The sequence below is a fragment of the Mus caroli genome, chromosome 2, assembly GCF_900094665.2.
Source record: "Mus caroli chromosome 2, CAROLI_EIJ_v1.1, whole genome shotgun sequence".
NCBI lineage: Eukaryota > Metazoa > Chordata > Mammalia > Rodentia > Muridae > Mus > Mus caroli.
Window position 1 is genome coordinate 86,307,610 of NC_034571.1, and position 13,711 is coordinate 86,321,320.

The window sequence follows — 13,711 nt, forward strand, 5'->3', positions numbered from 1 at the left end:
TGTGTAGCCCTGGCTGTCCTGGAACTCACTCTGTAGACCAGGCTGGCCTTGAACTCAGAAATCTGCCTGCCTCTGCCTCCCAAGTGCTGGGATAAAAGGAGTGCGCCACCACCGGCTGGCCTGATTTCTTTTTTCTTTTTCTGTTTTTTTTTTTTTTTCCAGAGCCAAAGTTTCTCTGTGTAGCCCTGGCTCTCCTGGAACTCACTCTGTATACCAGGCTAGCCTCGAACTCAGGAATCAACCTGCCTCTGCCTCCCGAATGCTAGGATTAAAGGTGTGCGCCACTACAGCCCTGGCACAATTCTAATTTCTAATGGCTGTACAAAAACAGGATGTTCAGTGACTATTCAACCTGAACCCTCATGAAGAGGCATGAGCAAAGGACAGCTCTACACCCCATCCTCCCGCTACACCCACCCCATCCTCCCGGGACTTGGTTTCGTGCTGAAAAAGTTAAAGTGAATTTTTTTTTTAAAAGTTGAAAATAAAACAAAACACATTTTATAACGTGAAAAGCACATGCAATTCAAAATGACAATGTGTAAAATAAAACTTTATTAGAACACTTATTCAGACACACTTGTTTACATGTAATCTGCAAAGGATTTTGTTAGAGCAACAAGAGGTAACAAACTGTTGGTTGGCTTACCTACTTAAAATCTAAGATATTTACAATCTGGGCTTTTACAGAAAATGTTTGCTGATCTGCTCTGTAAGGACTTACACATCTACACCCAAGTTGAACATGACTACTCCCTAACCTCCCAGTGCATACACACTTTTTTTTCCTCCCAAAAAGAACACTAAGGCCACTTTCCTCTGGAAAAAAAAAAATGTTGCCATCTTGGAATGATTTGAAATGACACCTTAGATTACTGTTACAATGGTGCACTGCTACAGTTTGAGCCCCGTGCCCATCTTAGCCCATCTTAAATATATAGGTTACCCTAGTGCTGAAATCTTAGTGCCAACTCTCCTTCTGTTATTTATCCTGACTGCCGTACAGGTTGAGCTATTTCATAGTATGAGTTCATCCAGGCTTCCTGAATCATTAATAGGGGCTTTCAGGTTTTACTCTCAAACTCTTACACTTTCTGCTGTGAATTCTTTTTAACCTAAAACTACTACTAAATGGCCTATACACGAAAATAAAGTTCACTTTTTTTTTTACTTTTAAGAAATCAGAATTTTAAAAAAATGCTTTCTCTTGAGAAGCTGAATTTAAATTTTGCAGTTCACAGAAGAAAACCTCTTCATATCCAGTGATCTCAAAGCCCCTCGGGTAAGATAAAGACTGTGCGCTTATTTTTAAATACTATTTCCTGGAGAAAATATTATTTAATGGAAAAGACATGGTGACTAGTAACAAATCAAGTCTAAGGCTCTCCCTGGTCCTGCCAGCGACTCCCTTTGACTTTGGGCAAATCATCTTACTACTGTTGCTCTTTATCTGCAAAAACTGGACTTCATGCCTATGGGAGTTGCATGGTTAATCAATGCCTGGAAAATGCGTAGTGGCAGATGCTACAAAAGTGCTGAGCCTTAAAAACAAAACCACCCCCAGCCCCCATTTGTATTCCGTGGAGGTTGAGGTTTATTGTTATTTAACATAGGAAGGCTAACACTACGTTAAGTCCAGCGTGCAGCTCAGAACAGAGATCACTGTCCAGATGGGATTTTTTTTTTAAGAGCTAGGATTTTTTTTCCCACTTTTAAAAAAAAATTGTGGTTGGGGGTTATTTTATAACCCAACAATTCACCCGTGCAAGAGCATTAAAGCTTCAAGTTGAAAACTATCGATTTAATAATTTAAATGAACCTCCTCAATGATTAAAAAAAAAAAAAAGGCCCTCCCCGCTCAGCCAAGAAATCTCTGAAAACAAGAATTCTTCTGATGTCGCCCCCCCCCAACCCCCGCCCCTGCAGTTCTCCATGTTACAGTCCTTGGAGGTGGACTTAGGCATAAAATACTTTCACTAATAAAATATGACAAACCGCCGGATTATACGTGGCCGATTCCCAGTGATTGCCCTGCTACACAAAGCAGAAAAGTAAATGCCATCATCCCCCTTAGAACAAAAGAACTTAGGAATAAAAAACATGGAGAGGGGGGCAGAAAGCAGCAATAAATAAAGGTGAGCGAAGGACCCCGTCCCCCGCCCCTCCCCGGAGCTAGAGTGGGACTCGGCACCGCTAATAAAGTGGTTCAAGGGTAGTTATTTGCAAAGGGGGCGGGGTGGCCGGGGATTGCATGTTGCATTCGACTTGAGCTTGCATCTTCTCCTGTTGCCTGGACCACTCGCTCCCCCATTGCAGTGCTTCCTCCTCGCTCCTGCCTCCTTTCCACCCCCACCCCTGCAAACTGCTGTTGCACTGGAGGGAGTTGGGGTTGCTCGGGAGCCCCCCAGCAGCTCCCAACGGCGGGAGGGGGTCGGGGCTAGGGCCTGGCCGGGGCTGCGACGCGGCGGCGGGCCGGGAGTTTGGCGGCCGCTCGGCCCCAGCGCCGCCGCCGCCGCTGCACCGGAGTTTGGCTGCTGCTGCCCTACTTCACTCTAGTTTAGTTTCACTCACTTTACATCCGGGTTTTTTCCCTAGGCAATGGGTGCCGCAGCACACCCCGTTCCTTAGGCAAAGTGAAATAAATTCGCCGCACCGACACGTCAAGTAGTCCGCCCGCCCGAGCGCCGCCGCGGGCCCCCGCCGCCGCCCCGTGCCCCCGTGGGGGTCCCCGGCGCCTCCCGCGAGCGACGGGCTCGCACGCAGGGGCGCGGGGCGGCCCGGGACCGCCGCGGTCCAGCTCCGCCCGGCCCCCCGCCCGCCCGCCCGCCCGCTCTTCCCTCGTCCCCGCTTCCCCAGCTCCAGTCCCTCTCGCCCGGCTCTCGGGAGCGGCGGGGGCGCGCACGGCGGCGGCGGCGGGCCGGCGGGGNCGCGCGGCGGGCTCCCGCGCGGGCGAGTGTGTCTGGGCCTGGGCGGAGGGATCCCCGGGCTGAGGCGGCGGAGGTGCTGCGGCCCGGGGCCGGGTGGTGAATGGGCTGGTGGTGCTCGCTGCTGCTGCTGAGAGGAGGAGGAGGAGGATGAAGAGTTGGGCTTGTTTGTCTCCCACAGTTTCTCTCCTGCTGCTCTGATTCCTCCCTCCCCATTCCGGCCCGGGGCCTGTGTGTGTCTCTCCTGGAGGAGGAGGAGGCTCCAGTTCCTCCCCCCCACCCCCTCCTCCCCACCCCCCCTTGCCTGGGGAAGAGGAGGAAAGAAACAGCCCAGAGAGAGAGAGAGAGAGAAAGAGAGAGAGAGAAAGAGAGAGAGAGTGTGAGTGAGTGAGAGAGAGGAGAGGAGGAGGAGGAGGGAGAAGGGAACAACCTACCATCTTAACACACTAATATCTAAAAAGTGCGAGAGGCCCAGAGCAGCAGCAGCAGAAGCAGCAGCGGCAGCTCCAGCCTCTTCCCTCCCTCCCCATGAAGAAGAGTTCCCTCCTCCTCCTCCTCCTGCTTCTCCTGCTCAGAGTTCCTGCCTCCAGCTGCCAGGGGGGACAGCCAGCCAGCAGCAGGAGGGTGCAGTATCCCAGCTTTTCCATTCTCTCTTTTCCTCACTCTCTCTCTCTCTCTCTTTTTTTTCTTGAGTAGCTCTATTTCTCCTCCCTCCCCCTTCCCCCCCTCCCTCTCTCCCTCTGTCTTGTCTCTGGTGTTTGTCTCTGGGAAGGAGCAGGGGCTGCTTGCTTGGAGTTTGTTGTGGGGGGGAGGTAGGGGGAGGGGAGGGGTGTGTGGGAGGGAGGAGGGAAAGGGGGTGTTCTTGTCAGGACCCCTCAGTCAACTTGAGATTTCAGCAATAACTTCCCCTTCGGGGCGCCCCCCTGCGTGCCCTTTTCCTATTCCTCTCCCCCCCCCTCCAGGAAAAAAAAAAAGACAATGGGAATACCTCGTCTCCCCCCTTCCTCCCCTCTGCCCTCCACCCCTCCCTAGGATAGATTGGAAGTAAGTTTATGAGCAGCCTCGGGAGCCTGGGCGCTGAGTACAGGGCCAGAGCGGGTGACAGGGGCGGCGCGTCGGGGGTGGCGGCGAGGGGGCGACACAGAGTCCCCGTGGGGGGTCGGGCTGGGGGGCCGCAGGGGCGGGGGGCGCGGGCCGAGGCCGCCCCCCGCGAGTGCCTGCGGCCGGGGGATGGCCGCCTGGGCCCCTTCCCCACCCCCACCCCCTGGGATGCTGTCGGGGGGAAGTTTTTATTATGGTTATTTAATTTTAAAAAATATTTTTTTCGGAAAACCATCTTGTTTGGTGACTGAGAGATCTGGTTTAAAAAAAAAAAAAAAAAAGCTGCGGCTGCTGACGCTGCCGGGCCCGAGTGTGTGTGAGTGAGTGTGTGTTGGTGCATTTGTCTTGGGTGGCCGGAGCAGCGTTGGGGAAATTCCGCTTATTCTTCTTCTTCTGCAACTTGTTATTCCGAGGAGTCCGCCTGCACCCCTCACCCTGGGGCGGCCCTCCCGCCGTCGCCGCCGGCCGACCGCCCCGGGACCCCGCGCGGGCCGGGGACTCGCAGGCCCCTCAGAGAGGGGCCGCGGCCGCCCCTCCCCCCCGGGCCGCGGGGGGAGGGGCGCGCGGAGTGGGACTCTTTCCGTTTGGTCCAGCCCCGCGGTGCACGCAGTTCCCAACACTTCTCGTCATCCTCTCTCTGCTCTCTTTATTCTGCTGAGCGGTGCTGTTAGGATTTCTTTCTCTCTCTCTCTCTCTCTCTCTCTCTCTCTCTCTCTCTTTTTCCTACCTCCTCTTCCTCCTTTGACCACGCTCGCAATGGTGGGTAGCTGCAAGGTGGCCCTGGCAGGGGAGGGGTTTGATGTGGACACTGGGGCACTGGGCGAGAGAGGTCTCCTTTCAACTTTGTCTTGTGGCTTGCACCCCGGGAGGAGGCCACATGCCGATTGTGGGGTGTAGATGTGCTGGGAGTGATTTCTAAGTAGTTGAGTTGTTGAGATGAGGGTACGACGGCTAGTGGTAGACAGGTTTTGTTTTCGTGGGTGAATCCGGTGTCATCATATTCCGGTCATATGTTGAAATATTCTTTGTTTAGGTCTTGAAGTAGAGGATCTCCCTCTGCACGTCCACATTGTGTTGTTTTTAAATGATGTCTCCCGGAGTATGGATTTCTAGAATCACAAATGTGATTTTAAGGTCTCGGCATGTGTGGGCCTCAGCACTGGCCTTGACAGTGAACTTTATGGCTGTGTTTTTGGACTTCTAAGATTTTATCCCATGGCTGGGATGCTCGTTATGCTTTTTCTTAATGGTAGATAATCAGGAATGTAGAGTCTTGAGCTGAGGAAGTTAGAGAGGGAAGGGCATTTATTTATTAATAATTGATAGCTGAGTGTTAGAATCAGATTCATTTGGGCTGGTTGAAGGTTTTTGGTGGTTGTTGTTGTTGTTTTTCCTCCCTTTTTTCTTTAAAGTTGTCCTGTACTCCAGGGAGCCTTTTGGCAGGCATTCTTTCTAGTGGTTCTTTGGGGGCACGGAGAGGGTGGTTATCACCTTTTAGAGAGGCCGTCAGCATCATCTGTAGCTTTACTGAAGGCAGGCCTGCTCAGAAGGCTGATATTGAGGCTAAGAAGTGGAGGGCCACTTTTCAGAAAAGTATTTATGATACTTGTTTACATTTCATGTTTGCTCACATTTGGGCAGTAGAAATAAATAGGTCAGCATTTCTATTGGTCTTTGAAGGTTAGGCCCCCCCTCAAAGTTTTACCATCTACTTGGTTTACAGCCTTGTAGGAAAGAATTACTGATTTTTCCCTGGGAATACTGTTACTTATTTTAATTTCGGTAAGTTCCTTGCTATTTTCTTCTGTCTTCACTTATATATGGAATCTGTTGTGAGCTTAACATTAGCTTACCGAGGGCCATTTTAAATGTCTAAGAATACATTTTAAAATCTCAGGGAATGTTTTAGGGGCAAAGAGGAATTTTTTGAATGTGGTAATGCTCATGTTTATTAAGAATTTCAGTACTCAGCACTTCATATGTGTACAGCTATCCTTCAGGGAAGGACGTAGCAGTAGTGCAGAAAATCCTCATAGCACAAACATTTGACTAACATGTTCAAACTATTTCAGGGCTTTTCTCTTACTTGAGACTTTTGATTTTGGAAACTCAATATGTACATTTTGACTGACATTGCTGGGTTGCCTATTATAGAAATTTTTTTTTTTTTTGCTTACGTACTATTGGAGCCATTTTAACTTAAGTTTTTGGACAGCTCACAAAGGTTTATGGTGGTCACACTTTGGACGCACGCAAATCCTTATGGAGCTGGAAGAATAATACATTGCGAAGACACCTGCCTGGGCCGTACCTTGTTGTAAAGGGATAGAAGTGATGGATGGGACACCGCGTCCTTTGGTTTTCAATGGCCCACCCTTTTTCCTGTTCAATTATCTGGAAGGAGCTGCTTCAGAAACACTCTTCTGTTTACAAGAAGATCTCTAGCACTATCCAGCAGGAGGTGCTACAGCAAGTTAAAGGGGAGCACTTAATTTTGAGGGTCTTATTGAAGTTCTCTTCTTATTGAAGTTCTCTTAGCTCAGCTAAGCAACAGGAGTAACGTTCCAGGAAGATTTTGAGTAAGTCTGTTTTAAAATACTATTAACAAGTCACCTTTGCTATTTGAAATCTGCTTTGTACCTGCCTATACTACTGTGCAGAATAAGGTCATTGTGGATGCTGGGTTAGAAATAGGGTGCTGTTAGGATTATTTTCCTTCAAAGGAGAGCTAGTTTGGTATTGATAAGTGGAGTATTAAACATAATTTGAAAAAATTCTTTGAAGTTGCAATAAACAAAAATAAGTGGCATGATGTGAATGTACTAATAGAAATAAGGTATGGACTTGTAAACATAAAAATAGAAATAAGGTAGACAGACATTTTTGGAAAAGGGGATATTGTTTGGGGTGAGGTTTCTTGGATCTTTCTTGCTCTCTCTGAATCTATGGACAATGGTTTTAATCTAGATGCCTTCTTAGGCTTTCAACTTTATCTATACACTTGCTATATTTCAGTTGACCCTCAAAGGCTGTGATTTTTGAATTACAAATGAAATTAAGTGGAGTGCTCTGTAATTCCAGTACTTGGCCCATAACCCTAGTAAGTTTAGGAAGGAGTACTCCAGACTCAGTGGCAGTCAGGTCTATGTTGTAAGACCTTGTCTCAAGAAAAATAAACAAACTTGAAGGACACTTATACCTGTTGGTATAAATCTTTGTTGGTGTGTTCATTAGCAACGTTTAATGATGACTGTATAAAGAGGAAAGTAGCTACTTTAACATTTTCATGGCATCTATAGTAGAGTCCTTTGAAATTCTCAGTGTTAGATGAATTGATTGTGAGTCAAGTAAACTGCTGTTATTGTTTGTAAAGTTTTGTGTCAAAGTTTTGAAAACTTAGAAACACATAGAATTTGGTAGACCTGCTTTGAATTTGTAGGTGTAGTATTGTGTTTTTTGTTTTTTGTTTCCAGTAAGATCGTATTAGGCAGTACTTGTGAAATTTCTTTGTGAATTGCCAGACACCATGTAAACGTTGTTGATGAGATGTATAACAGATTAAAACAGGAACCAAGTTTTGCTTTAAGATGCTAAGCTCTTCCAAATCAGTTAGGAAAGGAATGCATTAAAAGTGAATGCCGAGCACTAAGAATTTTTAAATACTGTCCTGCTTACCCTAAATCTCTTTGTTACAGTTTTGGAGCTTTTGTTAAGGTAAAAAAATGCTGCTAAACAGTTTTCCATAATTAAATTTTTTTTTTTTTTTGCTTTTGAAGATAGTGAAATATATGCCCCTATTAAAAGTTGTCTTCCATTCTTTCTTGTTTGCTCGCAGTTGACTTTAGTGAATGTTTAAGTTTCTGGACTCTTCTGTACACTTAATACACAGAGTAACAGATGTCCCTGCTAACATTTTGATTGATGCTGCTAACTTTTTGATGAAGGCTCACTGACAAAAGCTTACTAGTTGGTTTCATAGTGAAATGTATATTGTTATACATTCACGTTAGACAAATATATACATTAGTTTTGTTTTCTCCTTTTAGAAGGTTATGTGAGGAAATGACCACTCAGTTCTAGAGGCTTAAATAGTGTGTGTGTATGTGTGTGTGTGTGTGTGTGTGTGTGTGTGTGAGAGAGAGAGACAGAGACAGAGACAGGGACAGAGACAGACAGACAGACAGACACTCAGAGCATGTGCACAATCAGTTTTCTTGAGAAACTGCTTACAGATTTTGAATGGTAAACTTAATAAGTTAAATAGAGTTAATTGGCAATCCTTGTGTTTAGGAATATAGTATTGTGAATTTTATAAATAACTGTTCTTCATGAAATAGCTCGAAGTTAGAAAGTAAATATAGAAACTTACTCTTAGGAAGGGCAAGAAAAGCGTTAAGCTGTTTAGATAAGAGGGGAACTTCTCACAATGATGGTCACCTTTGATGCCATAGTGAATGCTGAGCTTATTTATTTATTTGGTGAAGAAGTACTGAAGTTAAGGTTACATCAATATGTTTTTAATTTTTTTTTGTACTTAGTATTTTATTGCTGAAGGCTTTTATGTTTAGTTACCATTCAGAAGGAAAATGGCAGAGAGTAAGTTTAGGTCTCTGGCCTTCCCTAGAATTCCTTTATGTGTCTGTTTAGATAGAGGAAGTACCTGAGTTTTCCAATGTTTTGTGCTGGGTTTGTGCTGACTTCTCTGGCACTGTTGCCTGTGGATTTACATGTGGGCCTAGGCTGTCTTTAGAAGCATTCAATATGTTTTGATCACATTAACCTTACCAGGTGTGTTTTTGGTGCTTTGCAATTTATTTTTAAGTGGTAGTGTGTTAATATGACATTAGACTTACTATAGACAGTTCTCTCTCTTTTTCTTTGATTTTTGAGTCTACTCCCACCCCCATGAGCTTCAGGCTGAATTCAGGGCTTTGCTTTTACTAGGCAAGTACTCTACTACTGAGCTAAATCCCCAAACCCAATTATTTCTTTTTAAGAATAATTGTTATTATTTTATGTGTATGTGTGAGTGGCTACATGTATGTCTGTGTACCATGTGCATGCCTGGTGCTGAGGAGGCCCTAACAGGTGTCAGGTCCTCTGGTGCTAGAGTTATCAGCATGTATGTGAGCTGCCATGTGGGTACTGAGATCTGAACCTAGATACTCAGTAAGTACAGCAGTGCTCTTACCACTGGGCCATCCTCCCCGTCCCGCACCGCCCCCCCCCCCCGATAATTCATTCCTAAAGAGCACATTTTTCCTTTGTTTGCTCCCATGTATATACAGCTATACTCTTTACAGACTTGTATATCATTCTTATCTGTGTATTAAATCTTTGCATAGTTATCATTTAAAACAGTGTTGGAATGGTTGTCTTTTTTTATTTTTATTTTTTTTTACTTTTTGAGGCAAGGTCTTGCTATAGAGCCCAGGCTGGCCTAGAATTTGTGGTAATCTTCCTGCTTTGGATTCCTAAGTGCTGGGTTTGCAGGCATGAATTACCATGCTCACCTCGGGATAGACTTTGAAGAGCAACTTTGTGTGTCATGGGCCACCTGACTATAGAATGGTGGCAAATCTTCCCACGTAGACTGTGAGGTTCACTCACCCCAGATGCCTTGCTGGAGTAATGTCCATTCATAGACTCTGTGGCAGTTTGAATCCATCCCGGACTCTCCCAGCCCTCAAGTCCCTCTCCTCTATTCCCCTTTCTTTTACTCAATTAATAATAATAATAATAATAGTTCATATACAGTCTCAGGAAATTATTTTTTTTCCCATATTTTGGGGTGTACTAAGGCAGTCCTTTCTACTTTTTAATGAGGAAAAGATTAAACCAGTTATATGGAGATTGGAAGGGGTGTGGCCTAGTAGTTTTATTTTGACTTTTTGGGCCTAAGGGAAAGACATAACTCAGTCACAGAGGCCAAAAAAGATGGGTTTTGTTTTATTGTTTTGGCTGCATTGAAAATACAAACTGTCAGTGCTTGAGGAGCAGGAGCAGCAGAAAGGAATCGATTTTTTTTTTTTTCCGCTGCAGATCCAAGTGTTGTTAACTATGTGCATTTCTAGAGTGGCATGCTTACAGATCAGACAGCACTTGATTTTTCTCCCTCCACAGAACACCGAACTCTTCTTTTTAACATTTAAGTAAGTACCCTAAACTTCAGGGTAATCACAATAATTTCATGATAAAAGTGGGTGATAGTAACCATGGCAACTGCTATCTTTGGCCTTATGGACAGTCCTGTTGTATTGATGAAGCTTCGATACTTGAGGAGCCTGTCGCTTCTGTGGGGAAATGTGTTAGCACGTGCTGCAGGTGACTTCTAGCTGGATTGTGTTAATCTCCGTGCCAGCTTATCTCTCCTCGTTAGGAGTTTCTTGGCCTGTATTCCACAGCATGTTTGTGAAGGTGCTGTTGCCTGAAAATAACCCACCACCTGCGGTAGGCCTCCTGATGCAGACTGCAGCCTCCTTCCAGAGTCGTAGAGAAAAGAGGGCTGTCAGAAGGAACTGTATGTATGTAAACTACAGTTCAGATTGGAAGTGCTCTTAGTAGCTTACAAAAACTTTTGTAATTTTGAAAATTGGAATCTTTTTTTTCTCGGAGTTCTGAAGTGTGTGTATATAGAATTAGGAGTGGTGAGTGGTGAGCATGACTGGAAAGGAAAGATTTGATAAGAGAAGCGCTTGCTTAGGTGTTTTGTTGTGAGCGTGTGTGCGTGCATATTACTGTAAGAATATATTTCCTAGTGAACAATCCTAGAGTATAGCAAATGCTTGGTTATAGAATTTTTTAAGTAAAATTATTTAAAAATATATTTAGAATAATTGTTAAAGGAGACACAGTATAGTAAAAGCATCTTAGTGGGGAGATGATAAAAATGTTGCAACTGATCCAACAAAACTTATCTTAAAAAGTATAAAAATACGTTTGTCATGTCAGTTATTTTTAAAGCATTTTATTCTTACATGAGGTTTTTCTAGTGGAAGTTATTAATGCTAATTGCTACTTTTTCTAATATGTACTAGAGAAACAATACCAGAGCAGAGAGCAAACAAATTTGATTCGAATTTGATTAGACTCTGAAAATAAGACCTAATCAGATGCGCTCCACAGTTCAGACTTTCTGAAACTTGCTGTGAAAAGCTGGTTTACTTACTACAAGTCCCAGGATGCACTGCAGCTTTTTCTTAACTTCAGATAAGAGCATTGCATGCTGGGACATGTAGTTGGTTTAAATAGCATGGAGAACTCTTTTTCTTGTCTACTCCATTTTATAAATAGATCCCTAAAACTCTAAGAACATTATTTTTTTAAAGTTACATTAATGAAATCATACTTACTCTGTTTCTGAAATTATAAAGTGAGACTTTATAAACAGCTTGGTGTTCTGTTTTCTCACAGTGCTTTTACTAGCTTTTATAAGATCTAAATGCAAAATAACACATTCAAAACTTGACTTGGAAACTGTCAGTAGCTTCTGTGCATGTGGTGGAGTAGGTTACTGCAGAAGTCTGGCATCATTGTTTTCTAGTGAGGGCAGTAGATGCCTTTTTGTCAAGCCTGACACATGCTATTCCTTTTGCCCCCAGTGGGAAGAGTTATTCAGCTGGAATTATTACTATTTTTCTATTTTGTTTTAAGACAGGTCTTTTCTGTGTAGTTTTGGCAATCCTGGATCTTGCTCTGTAGACCAGACTGGCATTGGTACACCTGCCTTTGCTCCCCAAGTGCCGGGATTAAAGGCATGCACCACCACCACCTAGCTTGGCCTGCGGGCTTTTTATTCCCGTCTTTAAATTCAGAGTTTTGTGATGCTTCTTGAATAATTAATTGGTCAGTATTGCCTAACTGGGAGAAAATAAATGATTCAATATAATTGAATTATTTCATGTCACTTATTTTTGAGACAAAATCCTGTATAGTTTATGCTGGACTTGAACTTACAGACTTACTGCTTCAGTTCTCTCAGCCCCCACCCCTCTTTTGTGTTTTTTAGAGGCTCTTACTCTATCTAACTCAGCCTGGTTTCTGTATCTTGTGGTCCTGCTGCCCCTGCTCTGGAGGTGCCGGTTTTGTGGGCTTGCTTTATTTCTCCCCCTGCTCCATGTAGATTGACACTAAGAGATGCAGCCTGGAGGGAGAGAAGGAAGGGCAGATTCTTAAATAGCTTAGATTTTCACTTGTAAAATTTCAAAACTTTGTTTTGACTGTTCTTTATGAACTCCTGTAGGGTTGTTGTAGGATTGGGTGTAGAAGTCCTGAGAGCGCTTACTTAGCTTAGTGGTTGGCATGTAGTTAAGGCTCAGTAAATACTTAGAATTACCAACAACCATTTTTATTTAAAACAGTTCCTCCACCTTTAACTTCTTTTTAAGTTGTAGTTTAGTTCGAAGCCCAGGTGACTTTGGAAGATTTTGTTTTGAGATTTTGGTTTCTGGTAATGATGTGGCTTAGACTAATTTGCTGTTCATTAAAGTGTCTGTGTACCTCAGTTTCTACCTAAATGATATATGCCCCAAATTGGACAAATACGCTAGTAGCAGGATGTTGGCAGGATTTGGTTGTACCTGTTCAGTATTGTTGTACTGTATTGCAGTGCTTCATTGACTTCAGAAAGTTTAAAAGATGGTGTTAGTTAATGCTTGCACTGTTAGAATTTCCAAATAGCTGATTAGTAAAGTAAGATTCTGGAAAAATGCTCTGGTGTCATGGTGAGTGCAACCTTGGGAAAACCCTCCGACCACATCAGCTTGCGGGACTGATGGAGAGGGGCCACCCCCACCCAACGTCATTCACATCTGGGGTGTATTTAGAATGGAGGTTCAAAAGAATTTACATTTTAAGTATTGACATTTTTTCCTTTGTTTTAAGGTACTACTTTTATTAGGCTCTAGAATTTTTGGGATATTTTTACTTTAGCTGTGTGAGGTAAGAAGGATATTTGAGGTGGGAAAGGGGTACCTAGGAATATTGAAAAATATAAATGTAAATTCCAGTATATGTTCCATGCCTTAGTTGGAATATGAAAAAGTCAAATAATTGTCTTTTTACCTGTTTAACTGGTATCCATTCGTTAGCATGGACTTCTTGGAACATTGTCATAGATTACTGCTAAACTATTTACTGAAACTATTTCTTAGCAGTAAAGTACCATTTGACTCTACTTTGCCTTTCCATGGGAGGTCGACACCTTTTTGAAGTATCAAAAATATGTGGAATCTGGTTGGATATGCTTCTACATTGTAAATTGTTTTATTTCTTTTCTATTAATTTTGTCTTTAAGTTAATATTAAAATGGATAAATTCAGCAGTTATAAAGAATTGAATACAAATGATCAGCAATGAGTAGGAAAATGCCCTTTGTTATTTGTAGGCTACTATAGAAAATAATCGTGCTTGTATAAATTCTCCTTCGGTAAATTTTATTGACACGTCTATTTATATAACTCCTGAAACACTACTGAAAAATCAGGAGAACAAAACTGGGTGGTAACTTGTCTTTAGTCTAGAATATTGTTAAACAGTTGTCGTCATATCTTGGGAAACTTAGTCTTGTTTTGAGTTTAGTTTTTCCAGTGGAAAATAAGTAAGAGCTTGCTGTTAAAAGAGCAATGAGATAATATTCATAAATGTACTTTACAGACTAAAGTAGTATACATGAATTGGATTTGTAT

At 43.4% G+C, this 13,711-nt stretch overlaps 1 protein-coding gene across 21 annotated transcripts in view; it reads left to right on the forward strand.

Annotated features, from left to right (window-relative positions):
* The first annotated feature begins 3,294 nt into the window (after positions 1-3,294).
* Phf21a (PHD finger protein 21A) overlaps positions 3,295-13,711 on the forward strand; it is a 178,936-nt gene continuing 168,519 nt past the window's right edge. For 9 of the 21 annotated variants that reach the window (XM_029474161.1, XM_029474164.1, XM_021185653.2 and 6 more), the window contains exon 1: positions 3,295-3,548. The gene's annotated coding sequence lies outside the window, so the exon portion shown is untranslated. Of the gene's footprint in view, positions 3,549-4,800; positions 6,605-13,711 lie in introns of those variants that run through there. The other 12 variants (XM_029474157.1, XM_029474166.1, XM_029474169.1 and 9 more) reach the window with 3 other exon arrangements.